This window comes from Haliaeetus albicilla, chromosome Z, assembly GCF_947461875.1.
Source record: "Haliaeetus albicilla chromosome Z, bHalAlb1.1, whole genome shotgun sequence".
In the NCBI taxonomy this organism is placed as follows: Eukaryota; Metazoa; Chordata; class Aves; order Accipitriformes; family Accipitridae; genus Haliaeetus; species Haliaeetus albicilla.
In genome coordinates, this window is record NC_091516.1 from 28883894 (window position 1) to 28897214 (window position 13321).

At 39.0% G+C, this 13321-nt stretch overlaps 1 protein-coding gene across 6 annotated transcripts in view; it reads right to left on the reverse strand.

The window, feature by feature from the left end:
- The window catches only part of PRUNE2 (prune homolog 2 with BCH domain), a 145926-nt gene that overhangs the window by 29961 nt on the left and 102644 nt on the right, over positions 1 to 13321 (reverse strand). The window contains exon 1 of one of the 6 annotated variants that reach the window (XM_069777260.1): positions 12434 to 12658. The exons of the other annotated variants lie outside the window; for them this stretch is intronic. The gene's annotated coding sequence lies outside the window, so the exon portion shown is untranslated. Of the gene's footprint in view, positions 1 to 12433; positions 12659 to 13321 lie in introns of those variants that run through there. 6 annotated transcript variants of the gene reach the window in all.

Genomic DNA, 13321 nt, shown 5'->3' on the forward strand with positions numbered 1-13321 from the left:
CAATAAAACCAGACACATTATTAATCTTGCTAATTTTACTAGATTTATCCCCACATACGGTAGAGTACATCTTTCATAAATACAGAGATTAACTGCTTAATGACTTCTACAAAACATGCCAATTCTGGAATATATTTAATTACTTTCAAATAAAGCTTGAAATATTCTTTCTCTTTGGATACACAATAGAACAGTAAAGAAATTTGATCAAAGTATCCTGCCCATGAATAAAACGAATGGCACAGATCGTCTGTAACGTACCATTTCCTTTTTTTCTGCTCTGTAGCATCAACTGTGTTCAGAAGCTGTACAGAAAACTGATACACAGAATACCATCACAATTTACTTAGAAAATGTAAATAAGTCATTAGAGTCTTTGGGGTTTTTTTGGTGTCTGTTCAATTAATAGTAAAATATATGTAATGATATCTAATTTATTCATCTGAACTTAGCAGAGAAAAATCTGAATTCTAATGAAGTGCTGTAAGTAACAGCCAGATAAGGTAAGAAACCACAGTGGTGGAAACAGTGTGGGGAGAGGATGAATACTTCTAATCCATTTTAAATTCAGATCAAGATTTTATTTGGGGTTTTATTAACCTTCCCAAATATAAAACTATGAAAAGTTCTGTAATTAAAGCAGCTCAGGACTAGTCAGATGATGACTTATGGGTACTCAAAGGTGGTTTGGCTGGACAGAACAGGGTTTTGATCCTAACATATAAACCATTTATTTATAAAATCTCTTACAGCCTTATCACACCAAATGACAATTCCTTACTGAACAAGCTTCAGAAATCACTGCAGGAAATTATTTGAAAGGAAATGCTCTTCTTTCAAGTTGTATAAAGAGTAAGCTACATGAGGATAGTGAATTTTCAGGCTTTCTATATTAAAAAGAGACAGTATTCTCTGCAGTAAGCCTGTAAAAATGTTTGAGCAGAATGAAGATCATCTTCTCCTCTGTATAAGACCATGACTGAACTTTACATACTGTACCCCTATAGAAATAGTGACAATTATCATCTGAAAAAAGCGATTTCCCACAAGCAATTAATTCAGAATTTTGAGAGCTGCCTAGAATTTTTGCAATGCCTGGGACAGAATTATCCTAAGTCATGACATTTCTAGGATTGCCTCAAGACTTCTTTTCTCCCTGTGGTGTCTTTATCTTTTTTAAAAAAATGTGTGTGTACTTGGAGCTGGCATTGCTGCTTTCTCTAGAATCTCTTACACTTTTATGACATAAATTTCAAATGTTTATCTGCTTTCAGTGTGACCACTAGAGCTGAGTTAAACCAGAATTTTATACTACAATTGTGTTTGCAAGAATAGTACATTTCTAGGGGATTGAAAGATAAATGTGTTTCATATCCTTTTGTTTGAATTTCTACTGAAATACAGCTACTGCTACAGGCAATATACTAAAAAAATACTCCTTGCTGAGGGATTACAACAGCATCAGAATTTGTATGAGAATCTTTATTTTGATGGCACAGTGTTTTTAATGTCAATAATCCATATTGTTCATATTGGGATATTTGATTTGGGAAGCAAGATGCTGCAGTCCTGAAAGATCTTAGACAAGGCAAGCAGTTAAAAATCAGTTCAAGCCCAGTTACCAAAAGCATTACTGACACAAGGTCATCCATTGTATTTTCAACCACATAAAAGATGGTATCACCTTTCAGATTTTTTTTAGCTGAGATTGGATTTTGTCTTTGTTGTTTGGTTTTTTTAAAAATCTTGTCAGGTTCTCATTTACTATCGAATAAACAGTCAAGAGGCTTTTTGAAGAGAGTCTGACTCTGGAGTCAAGTCATATTTTTCTAGATCCCTTGTACTTTACCCAAACAGATTAAAGATTCCTTGCCACACATACATACTCTGTGTTCAGTGAAAGTTCATATTTTTTAAAAGCCATAGTTAATATTTGTTCAGTTGTAAATTAATAGGCGGTACAGGCATCTTTCAAATCTGGCGGGTTCAGAAAGCCGGTCACAGAGCATTGCTCCAGTGACACTGCACCTCAACATATGGCTCCAGACTCCCCATCAGTGTGAGAATGAGCAAGATATGGAAAAAGTTTGTTTTCTACAGACATAGCTTCCCATTTGCCAATGGATTTTGAAAGCATACTATGCTGAGTAGCTCAACACCTTGCAGAGCAATTTCTGGCTGTGCACAAGCTCTCAACAGATCTCAGCCGGAAGCCTAGTAATGGAAGATGGATTCCAGAGACTTAAATTAAGCAACGACCTCCTCTTCCTTTCCCACAGACTACTTCACATACTTCCAAAATTCTGGCTTACAAAATTCCTTGCCTTCCTTACAGGTGCAACTGATACCATGGATGATGTGGCTAAAAGTATTAGAAAAAGAAAACACTCCTCACCCTTTTAATGAATGCTCTTTATTGAAGAAGTAAATTAATTACTTTAGAAAGCTCCATTCTAATCAGGTATGATTTACTAGATTGATTAAAAAAAAAAAAAAAAAAAAAGAATCTTTCACTCAGAACAGAGGTCAAAGCCAAATAAGCTTTTTGTGTCCTAAATGACTTCTTTTATGTGGTACACAGACCAGTCATTTACAGATCAGCTGCACCGGAATCAAGTTACTGCATATTTGCTTTGATAATTCAGGTCTACATACTTGTTCAGAAGTACCTAGAAACCCCCTGTTTCTCAAAGGTGGATCAGAGACAGATACCGAATTCTTATGAAAGGAGGAGAGAGAGGCTGTAGGCTGTAATCTCTTCCTTGCTCCTTCTTGGTTCAGACATTCTTACAGCTCAATGAATTAACAATTTTTAAATAATTCTTAGTGCCCTCTCAATCAGTATTTCTCAGAATAAAAGTTATCCTTCCTGACCTTTCTAGGTACAGCAACATTCTGCTATTCTGGAAAGAACAGCTCTGAATATTCACAGCAATATGTCATAATCTCTATGGGCTGTGCTGCCTCACCCTTGTGTCATATGTGATAGATCACCAGTTTTCCAAGCTGCTCTGCAGCTATTACATATCAATTTCTTTAGTCTAAAACAAATAATGTCTCCAATGGGTTGCTCTGAATGAACCTGCAAAAGAAAGCAATATTAATCCAACAGTGACCGTCACATTTCTCAAGTGAATCCCTCCACTCCAAAACATCACAACTTGCTCACCAGCTAGACTTTAAATTGTATACATTTTCTAGCTTCTGTATTCACTAATGCAAAAGTTTAATCTGAAGTGGAGCCCACAACTTCCAAACACTTTCCCTAGATAACTAAATCATGTTTCTTCCATGCTGTTCCTTCTATACACAGAAATACTTTTCTACTTAAATTTTCACAAGATGATAAAGGTTTTTATGAAGTTTCAAAGCATGATTAGTAATAGGAATGACACAGATGAAGTCACCTCGGCTCATACTAATACATGCTTGTTTTGGAAACCAAATGGGAGGAGAGGGGACGAAGTATAATGTAAAGGTTACTCAGAGACTAGACATCTGGCTTTTTTCATATTCTCAAATTATGCGGGTACACCTTGGTCTTGGATGAAATGAAAGTCCTGCTTATAGCCCACTGTCTCACTAGTTTGCAGTGAAAAATTGAGCTCTTTTGAGGAAGAATGCATGAACTGTGAAATTTTAGGTACAAAAACAAGGTAAGTGAACTTAAGTTCCTCTGTGAGTTGCTTTTCCAGAACACAGGCAGCACAAAGTACTTTTTCTTTGAACACCCGTCCCCACCCTGTAACATCACCCTTACGCAAGCAGAGACCGGAAAAGGAGAAACAAGAACTTAAGGGACTGGACATGACAGTACAGTATTTTCCTTGGAAGGTATGAAAAAGCCCTTGGCGTTTATCCATTAATGCCTGTCCACTGACTCTCAGCACGGCTCCATCTGAAAAGCACCTTTATGATTAAGCAGGGTTAAGTGCTTTGCCAGGCCAAAGCCAGAGTACACAGTACCTTGTGTAAGCCCATCTCTGGCCTTTCCACTCCCAGAGGCAACCTACTGATGGCTCTCACAGCATTTTGATTGCTCCATGTGGAGGATGGCTAACCTCTTTCGGACAAAATGAGCATGCTATTCTTCCATACTCAGAACCAATAAAAAGCCTCAGAAGTGGAGCCTAAAGCAAATCTTCAAGCGCTCCACAGATCGGAATTTACATCAAGAGTTGATACAAAGTGTTTTCTTAATTGCTATATTCCTCTTCAGTTTACAATTCCGTGCTACAGAAATTTATATAAATTTGAAGCCAAAATATCTCACCAGATAGCTGACTTACAAGGGGTGTTCGCTATCATCCATCTCTGTAGCTACTCCAACATTCACCTCACCTCATATAAAAGAACAGCAAACCCCATTCTGTTATCATGATTACACTTGACACATTATTCTCTTTCTAGAACAGAAACTGTTTTGCTATTTTGCATTTATAGCCAATTAAAACGTCTCTCTCTTTCTTTCATATCTTATATATGTGTGCTCCAAGCTTGTAGCTTGTAATTGCTGTTCCATTTCTGATCAGAAAAAGCTAGAGATTAGAGATTTGCAGACCCTTGCTCCAGTAGTATGTTTTAAAAAAACAACAAGTATCTACTTTCTGAAACCATCACTCTTTCCTGGAGTGCTCAGAAAAGACAGAATATAGTAATTCTGTCCTTTGTTTTAAACAGAGGATGGTTCTTCTGGTTATAGATGCAACTCCATAAACTATGTTATAATTGAGATATGTTATTTCAGGGACCTTTAATGCTAATGGACTAATAACAAATCCTAATGTGCACGTGTTTGTGTTTTGCTGCTTGTCATCCATGTAAGATTGGTATAAATGTTCTACAAGAAAAGTCAGAGAACTGTTGGACATACTTCAGCATCAACTGTGTCTCTAGCTAGAAGGAGATGCTATATAACATAAAGCATTAGTATATAAAGTTGAAAAATGAAACCTGAAAAAATATGGGCTTTAGTCCAAAAAAAGTTTGATGAAAATACACAGAAAGTAAAAGAAAGAAGCCAGAAACATTGGTCCCAAAAAACCCAACTGGATTGTGCACTAAGAGAAGAAACCCATTAGCAAATGCACCCACTAAAAATAATCCCCCAAATTACTTCCTAAAACTAGTCCTTTGCTACAATACTTCCAGACAACAAACAAAAATTTCTACAGTTGCCTATTCAGAGATAAAGGAGACTGCAGTGCGAATTTTTTAGGTTCAGCAGAATTAATGATCCCTAAACTGTAGCAGAGTATGCAACAAATCAAAGTGACATACACTGTGCAGGATTCAGTCAGTATCAGTCAGAGACTATGCTTCAACTATATCCACATACCAAGAAAATGAGCATACTGAAAGAAATCCACTCCAGGATATCTGAGACTAGAAAAAAATCATTACTTTTACTCACAGCTGTGTAAAATAATCATACTGTATACAGGTCACTTGTAAAAATGGATTAATTTTATAACCTCCCGAGAGCTGCATTTAGCAACCATATGTTAGTATACTAAATTAACTGTGTTTCTGTTGCTATGTATTTGGTAGCTTCTAATCACAAATTAGTTCACGAAAAATCTACAGACTGAGCACTAGAATTTATGCATAGCACGAGACTTTTATTCCCATCTCTGGCTGCAAACAAAAAACCAAACCAAACCAAAACAAATTATCTGTGGTGCTTTGTTTGAGCCAGCTTTATTAATCAAACATCTGTGCAAATGTTAACTAATCATTGTCATACTGCTGCACAGTAGATAAACACATGCTGATATTCCCATTTTACAGAAAAAACATGTCACTTACTTTCTTGACAACCACAGAATAAACCATTGCTAAAAATTAGTAAAAGTCACAACTTCCTAGTTTTTCACACTTCACTCTTCAGATTTAAAGCTTCTTTTACTGATTATAGTGTTACTTGATTTTTTCCATGTGTTGATTTTTCACTCCGTTTTCAGCATCAAAATTGGGTGAAAAAGTTAGGCATGTCTGTAAGAGGTAATATTCTTTCTGTAGGAAAATCAGGTATTCTAGCCGTAAGACTTAAATTGTTTGCATTTCAGTAGGTTAACTGAAAACATGTTAAAGTTCTCACTTTGGGTCACTGAATAAATTTTTTAACCATTCTTTATGAACATGTTTCCTAGTCTCCAATCAACTTTAGTGTTTAGTATCTGTTTATCTAGCCATCTTGTTCTTTTCTCCTCTTCTTAAACCTATACTGTAACCCTTAATTTTTTCCAGGTAGCTACTCACAGCTCTCCTGACTGCTCTTAACAGTTTGACTGTTAAAAAATAACAGCTGCTATTCAGCCTACGCCGCTGCTTTCACTGCTGCTAGGCAGCCACAGGCTATCTGTCATGACCCCTTGCCAGCTCCCTCCCTGTGTCACAGCACAAGAGAAGCAGGCAAAGCCAGGGAGCAATGCGGACAGCCATGGAGGGACAAATGTAAGTAAATAGATGAGTGACAATGGGATTCACTAGGCTATCTCAGCAACCTTATGCATACGCCTATGGATGAGGAAGGCTTATGGGAGGAAGCCAGGGCTCCAGGCTTCTTCAATTATCTGTGACTTCCAGCCACATGAAATTAAAGGGCATCTCAATATAGAATGAGGGAAATCGGATTTAAATCCCAAACCTAGATGTCCTGTTGAAATGGGGCCTTAGGAATGTAAGCCAGGCTGATGCTGCCTGCAGCAGATCCCAGAGTTCCCAAAAGTTTCTTCCTAGAGGTTTGTCACCAGCAGGTCATAGGATGTAACAGGAAAGACAGTGCAGCACGGTGAAAAACTATTTGATACCTTTTATTGTCCTTTCTGCATCCCCAAGCATTATTAACCGTGCACCATTCTAACACTACTGTAGAGACAGGACAATCAGTCCTTTCTGCTGCTTTTCAGAGCTGCTAATCACCCGAGTACTGGGCATTTCCAAACATTATTTAACATACCTTGGACAACAGCTTTATGAGTTAACGATAAGGAATTATTCACCGTTACAGAAGAAAAACTGAGAAATTCACTTTGAGCGTGTCCATTACTTCTGAGTTCCTTGTATGTGATGCCTAATAAACTTTGAGGTTTTTTTCTGAATATGTAGCATTTTATAACGTCTTTTATATGCCACTACTGATCCTCATGTCTAGCTGCCACTGAAAAAGGCTGGTATAGTCAGACCCCAGTGGCTTCACTTTGGCATCCAGAAAAAGAACAAATCAGACAGGGGTCAGAGGAGAAGGACATGTGCGATTCAGTCAGCTGCTGACTCCTAGTGACCTGCCCCATACCATTTAACAACTTCATGGCATGGACACAGACAGAAGACAATTCTTTGGGGCAGTGTTATCTGACTGTAGCCATGAAACAGCACTGTCTTCAACTGTGTCTCTGACAGTGAAATGTAGAACCTGCTAGGCATTTCCTAATATTACCATTTTAATAATATTCTATTAACTCAGTATTTTGTGTGCAAAAGCAGGTAGGGAGTAACAAATTCTAAGGTAGAAGTAACATGCCACTTGACATCTACCGCTCTGCTTTGGCATTGCATTCACGTACTATCACATGGTCTTGCCCTCAGAGCAGGGGCTCTCCTCTGTTATGTGCCTAGCTCAACACTACTTAATCTTTACTGAGCCAGTGGAAAATTACCAGAATTAACAACACAAAGTTGGGGAGCCTGTGTGATGGGTGCTCCTCCACCAATGTTGGAGGATCACAAGGTCTCACAACGAGCTATGTAGGTTCAGAGCAGTATTAGCATTTAATCTCTCTGCTTTTAATAAATGTTGTTAATATTCTACAAATAACATCTAAACAATCTGTTAATCAACAGCCACTGTTGAACAAACACTACAAATGCATTGTAACAAGGTAATGCCAGCACAAAAAGTAGAAGTTAAATCTACCTGATGTAAAAGATCCTTAAGTATAACCTGAAAATACATTTTGTTTGAAAACTGTATTTCTAAAAATTTATTAAAATGTCAGGCCTAATCATGGATCTGTGACCAATCCCCACCTTCCACTTTCATTGAGCAATTAATTATTCCTTGAGAAAACTCAGTTTTTGTTTTCCTCACTTTAAAACCAGTTTTCCTTACAGCATGTGCGGTTCATAGTGACCATTTTCCTGCCATAATGTGCTGTCAAGATTATTCAACAGAATACCTGCGGCTCCAAATGATGCAATTGGCATATCAACAGCACTTGAAAAAGCAGCGTGCACCTTACACTCAGTGCAGCCATCTGCACTTTCAGGAAGTATGCTAATGCTTTGAGAGTAGTTAACGAGGTAGAGGTTGCAGGATCAGAAGCAGAAAATCTTTAGGAAGTTTTACATTGTACACCCTACTGAGATTCTCCAGTGGAGTTATGAGAACTCCCTTCTGTAGTCATATGTTTGAGTTACAGCCTAGCCATGGTGCAATTCAGAGGTAAACATGATGCACTGTCCTTTTAAGAAGGACCATAACTCAATAGCTTCGCTATGCAAGCCTGATTACTTTGTATAAAGGATACAAGGCTTTGCTAATGACTATGACCTTGAAGAGGGAAATAAGGTGGCTGGACAATTGCCAAAGCATGAACAGGGAAAGGTAAAGGTGGCAGGGGGAGATCTTGACCTCCAACTCAATTCCAGGTTGGAAGAACTCGCCCCCTCCCTCCCCACCCCGTAAGGAGCATGCGTGCTAACTTACATAGCAAGTGAGGCTAATTTAAATATAACTGACCAATAGTAGATGAGAGGGTCACTGCTAACCAAAGAATGTAAATTTAGGCAGGTTTTTACTAATTGTGTAACAGAATAAATACATTGTAGTTCTTTGGTGTGGGGTGCCAGCTTCGTGGAGTCACCACCAGCACCTGTCTCTGCACAGACATAAAATAAATAAGTACCTTGGTTCTGTGTGTATGATTGGCCTACTGCATGGCCGCTACTGGACCCTGCTTGTGGGACAACACTTCCCGCTATTATTACAGTCTACACCTTATCAAGCCCATTTCCTTCCAAATGAAGACATGCTGAAATGCCTCAGACTGCTCTTAACCATTAGTAATGACCATTAGTTCTGCAACTGAGCTAACTTCTGAACTCCAGTGGCTATTTCATGTTTTCTACTTGGCTTTTCAGCAATACTGTCAACTTTTTGCATTGCTTAATGGATTTGTTTCTCTGTGTGTATGAATGCTGACATGATGATGATAGTTATTACCACACTATACTAGCTGGAATCAAAAGTTTTAACAAAGCATCTTACAACAGGTGAACTCTGTCTTGCTTGCATGATAAAAGGTGTTAAGGGATGATTTTCAGAGCTGCTAATCATAACAACTCACTTAACATCAAGATGTACAGATTTATTGATCTGTTCATTAAAGCATTAGGATTTTTCTAGCACCCCTTTGATTTCAAGTTCAGCCTTTGGCACAATTTATAATATGCTGATACACAGGAAAAGATCCATGGCAATATTTTTTTTATACTGCATGACTTTTATCTTTTCCTCCCCTCATAATGTTTTTTTTTCAGGTCCTATTTATGACTTAATTCCTCATCCTTCTCAAACAACTTCTATTCCTTCAATACCTTAAATCTTGTGAATTTGTTTATTTTCTCTTTTCTTCTCACTTCTGTGTCACTGTACTGCCAAATTTCCAGCTTTCCATCTTTTCCATGTTAATGGAACTATGATTTCACAGGTCACTATGTTCAATGTTGTTATAATTTAGATTCCTGTCTTACCTACTGCAGCAAACCTACAAATAACTAACAGCTACACTTTCCCTATCTTGGCTGTGACTGAGCTAAAGAAAAGGCTCTAAAAAGACATCAACGTTAAACTTCAGTCTCTCTTAAAGCTGCAGTTGTCAGAGATGTATTAGACAGCAGGAGAATGTAAGTGACAATGCAGAATGTGGAGTGGGAATTTTAACTGGCAGATTAAAATGGAAATACCCTAATGGGTATAAATTGGTAACTGAAGAGTGCCCATCCGTATTGAGTGATTTGCAACTTGGGAAAACTACAGGAAAAGCCTAGGCATGAGCCAGAGAAGGCACCTAATCAAGGCACATCATAAGCTCTACTGAAGCAGTAAAACTGGCACCAAACAAGGCAGTCCTGCAGCCTGCTTGCACTGGCAGGAGGTGTTCAGAGCAGGAAAGATTGCCAGACCCCGCAGTAGGCAGGTCTAAAAAGGCATGTGCGAAGGGAGACAGGAACTCTGTCACTGAGTTGGAAGGGCCACAGAAACAGTAGGAAGATAAAAACCAAAGTAAGTGTGGGAGAGATGATAATGTCAGACATAGTAAAAATGCTGTGAAAAAGCCAGAGCAACAGGAAATACCAGATTGAAGAAGTAACGTTCAGGAACGAGGTGAGAAAACAGGGCTCCTCCTTCCCCCACACAGAACTCCTCACACATTATAGCCTGGGAAATAGAAGGGCAAGGTTAGCTGTATGCTCTACTGCTTTAGACAAGCAGGCAAAGGTGTATCCTGCTGGGCTGCTGTCCATCAGTCAGCTCTTTAGGGTTTGCTGCCAATGTTTTCTGCTAAGGAGAGTTATCTTGTTCCTGTAGGACACAGTCAGTTTTCATCTCATAGCCTGAAATAAGGAAGTCTGATCTGCCACTGTCTATTTTTCACGGCTGCAATGGCTACAGAGGAGACCGCAATCTAGAGGATACACTAAGAACTAATTAGTAATATCTGAAATGAGTTAATTCATATAATCCTGTAACAGCAAAGCCATTTCCTTCAATGTCCAAAGGAAAAACAAGTAGATAAACTAAGAAATCTGTCAAGCAACTGGACTGTCACTCCCATCCTCTCCTCTGCTTCGGTGTCATTTGTTGTTGCAGTAGCACCATATTTTTCTTGGTATTTGTACAGGGTGTCATAGGAAGCGTCTCCAGTCCTGAAGACACTACAGTGATAAAAACAGCTTTATCAACATTCACATGTGCTGACAAAATCATATACTCACCTATACATTATTTCTTGGTAAGTTTGAGAGCTACATCTTTTGCATGAACAAAGACTGTGACTGAAAGATTGATTTTTTTTTTCCTGCCTTTTCCTACAAATGTATTACAATCTGTTAAATAACACTGCTCCCCCGTTACTGCTGAACACTATGGAGATGCCACAAAACCACAACAGACTGCTTGTAGCAGCATCTAAGTTTCTAAAGTAGTGGACTCAGGCAAAAGTTAGACTTGTCTCTAACTACACAGATTTTCTCTGATATTGTCCAGATTTATGCAGGGCCAAATAACAGCCAGACTCATCAAAGACAGGAATAAAAAGGCTATTTTAGACCTTAGTACTCCTCTGCCCCACAAGAGACAGCAGTGGAGAGCGTGGGTGAGAGTACTGGGAGGAACACAGCAGCCCTGGAAAAAATAGTGTTTTGGCAGGGTAAGGATTGGTGTGTGCTGCTCCCCCGACCCCCACAGTTGCCTTAATGCCTCCTGACAGGGCGGCTAGAGCTGTGTGCTTCCTCACTTTCTCAAGACAGTTATGCTTCCCAAGAGTATTAATAAAGATAAGTCCAGAAATGACATCTCTGCCTGCCCCCCACTTACTTAGAATGATTCTGGCTAAATACATCTACCAAGCCTGCATACATTTCCTTTCAGTCTTGCTCTAAGTAGCGGGTATTTAGACATTCTATACATTTTCAATGCCTCCTGTACATCACTATCATTTGTTTGCTTACCACACTTAGAACTGAAGAATTTTTTCAATCCTTCATCACAGACAGAGAAGCAAACAACAGAATGGAGACAAATCAAGCTCCTATAATTAAACAAAAATACTGCCTGTACAAACAAACTTTTGCCGTAATTTTTCAGTCCTCTTACCACCGAGATTACTGCTGCATCCTTAATCCATTAACCTTCAAATATTACATATTCTGTTCACTGTAACACTTTAAGACGACATTGCAAAAAAATTCAAAAATCATATGCTTCAGTTGATAGCAAAAAACCTGAAAACAATACCATTGTCCAGTAGTCTACAAGAGCTATCGCAAACAATCACTATGGCAGTAATTAAGCATTCTTAAAAGCAAGTTATCTGGTGCCAATGCCCACCGTTCACTCCCTTTTGTCCCACTGTATCCTCAGAGCTAGGCAAACAAGCTGAAAATAATCTAATATGCTAGGTAACTGCAATGAAGTTTTGCTTCCTCATTACAAATACCATGCCTGCACTCAGACAAAAGAAATCCCATTGACCTGATGTAAGCTCCTCTCATAAAGAGCTGCAACAGAATTAAAATACAGCTGCCCAGTTTTCAGTAATGAGGTCCTGGGTGCTTTGCATCATGCTGACAAACATTTCCCCTTTCTAAGTAACTGCAACAACAGAACTGTTAATCAGAAAACCTTCTGCATATCAGCCTCGCTTACCTTCTAAAGACTTGAAGAGGCCTTTCTACTGGGAGAATAATAAAGATGCTTTACTGCTGCACTTCAGCATCCCTCTTTCTGTAGCAGTTTACTAGGAATACAGATCTTCCACCATTTTCTTGTCACGTGGCTAGTGGTGCTGCTAAATAAGGGTGATCACCTGCCTTCAGATAGCCGGGTGTTTTAACCAGCAGCTACTGGGCTTTGGATAAAGAAGCCCTTAAATGAATGCAGAGCTGTGCTTCAGCTTTTTTTTTTTTTTCGTTACATTCCCAGGGAAGCTTTGTTAGCGCATCACCAAACTTCGATACAGCGAGTCAGCTGGCAGTAGTGAAAAGCTCCCCGCTGCTTCATTTCAGAGCCCAAGGAAAGCTTGTGATGAGATACTGCATGACAAAAGTTCTTATGGATTCAACTCATCTCAGCCCTCGTTTCTGTTTGCATCGATGGTTATAGAGCACATGCATATTCAAACACGCTTTACATAATTTGTTCAGTTTGCAATTCAGCTATGGGAATGCAGATGCAAATTTGAAAAAAAACCCAAACAACCACCAGTGCAGAAAGCAGGGTGAATTCTGGAAACAGAAACTGTATGAGCACCAAGAAGCAATGCTCATGGCCTGTGCTCTTGACTTGTGTTTCTTAGGGGTGTACTTGAAGGAAGGACATTTCTTGCCATGCAGTGCAGTCCCACAGTCTGCTTTTACAAAAGCCTGTTGGAGGTAGGGTCCCTAAAAACTCCAGGTTTCTTTCCAAATGCAAAACAGCTTTCCATCCTATTCCCTTGCAGTTCTGTGAGGATAAAACAGCAAGGCAACAGGCCCTAGGATGGCCTAACCTTCAGCTAGTTTCCCCTTCCTTCACACTGCACAACTCCTCCTTGGA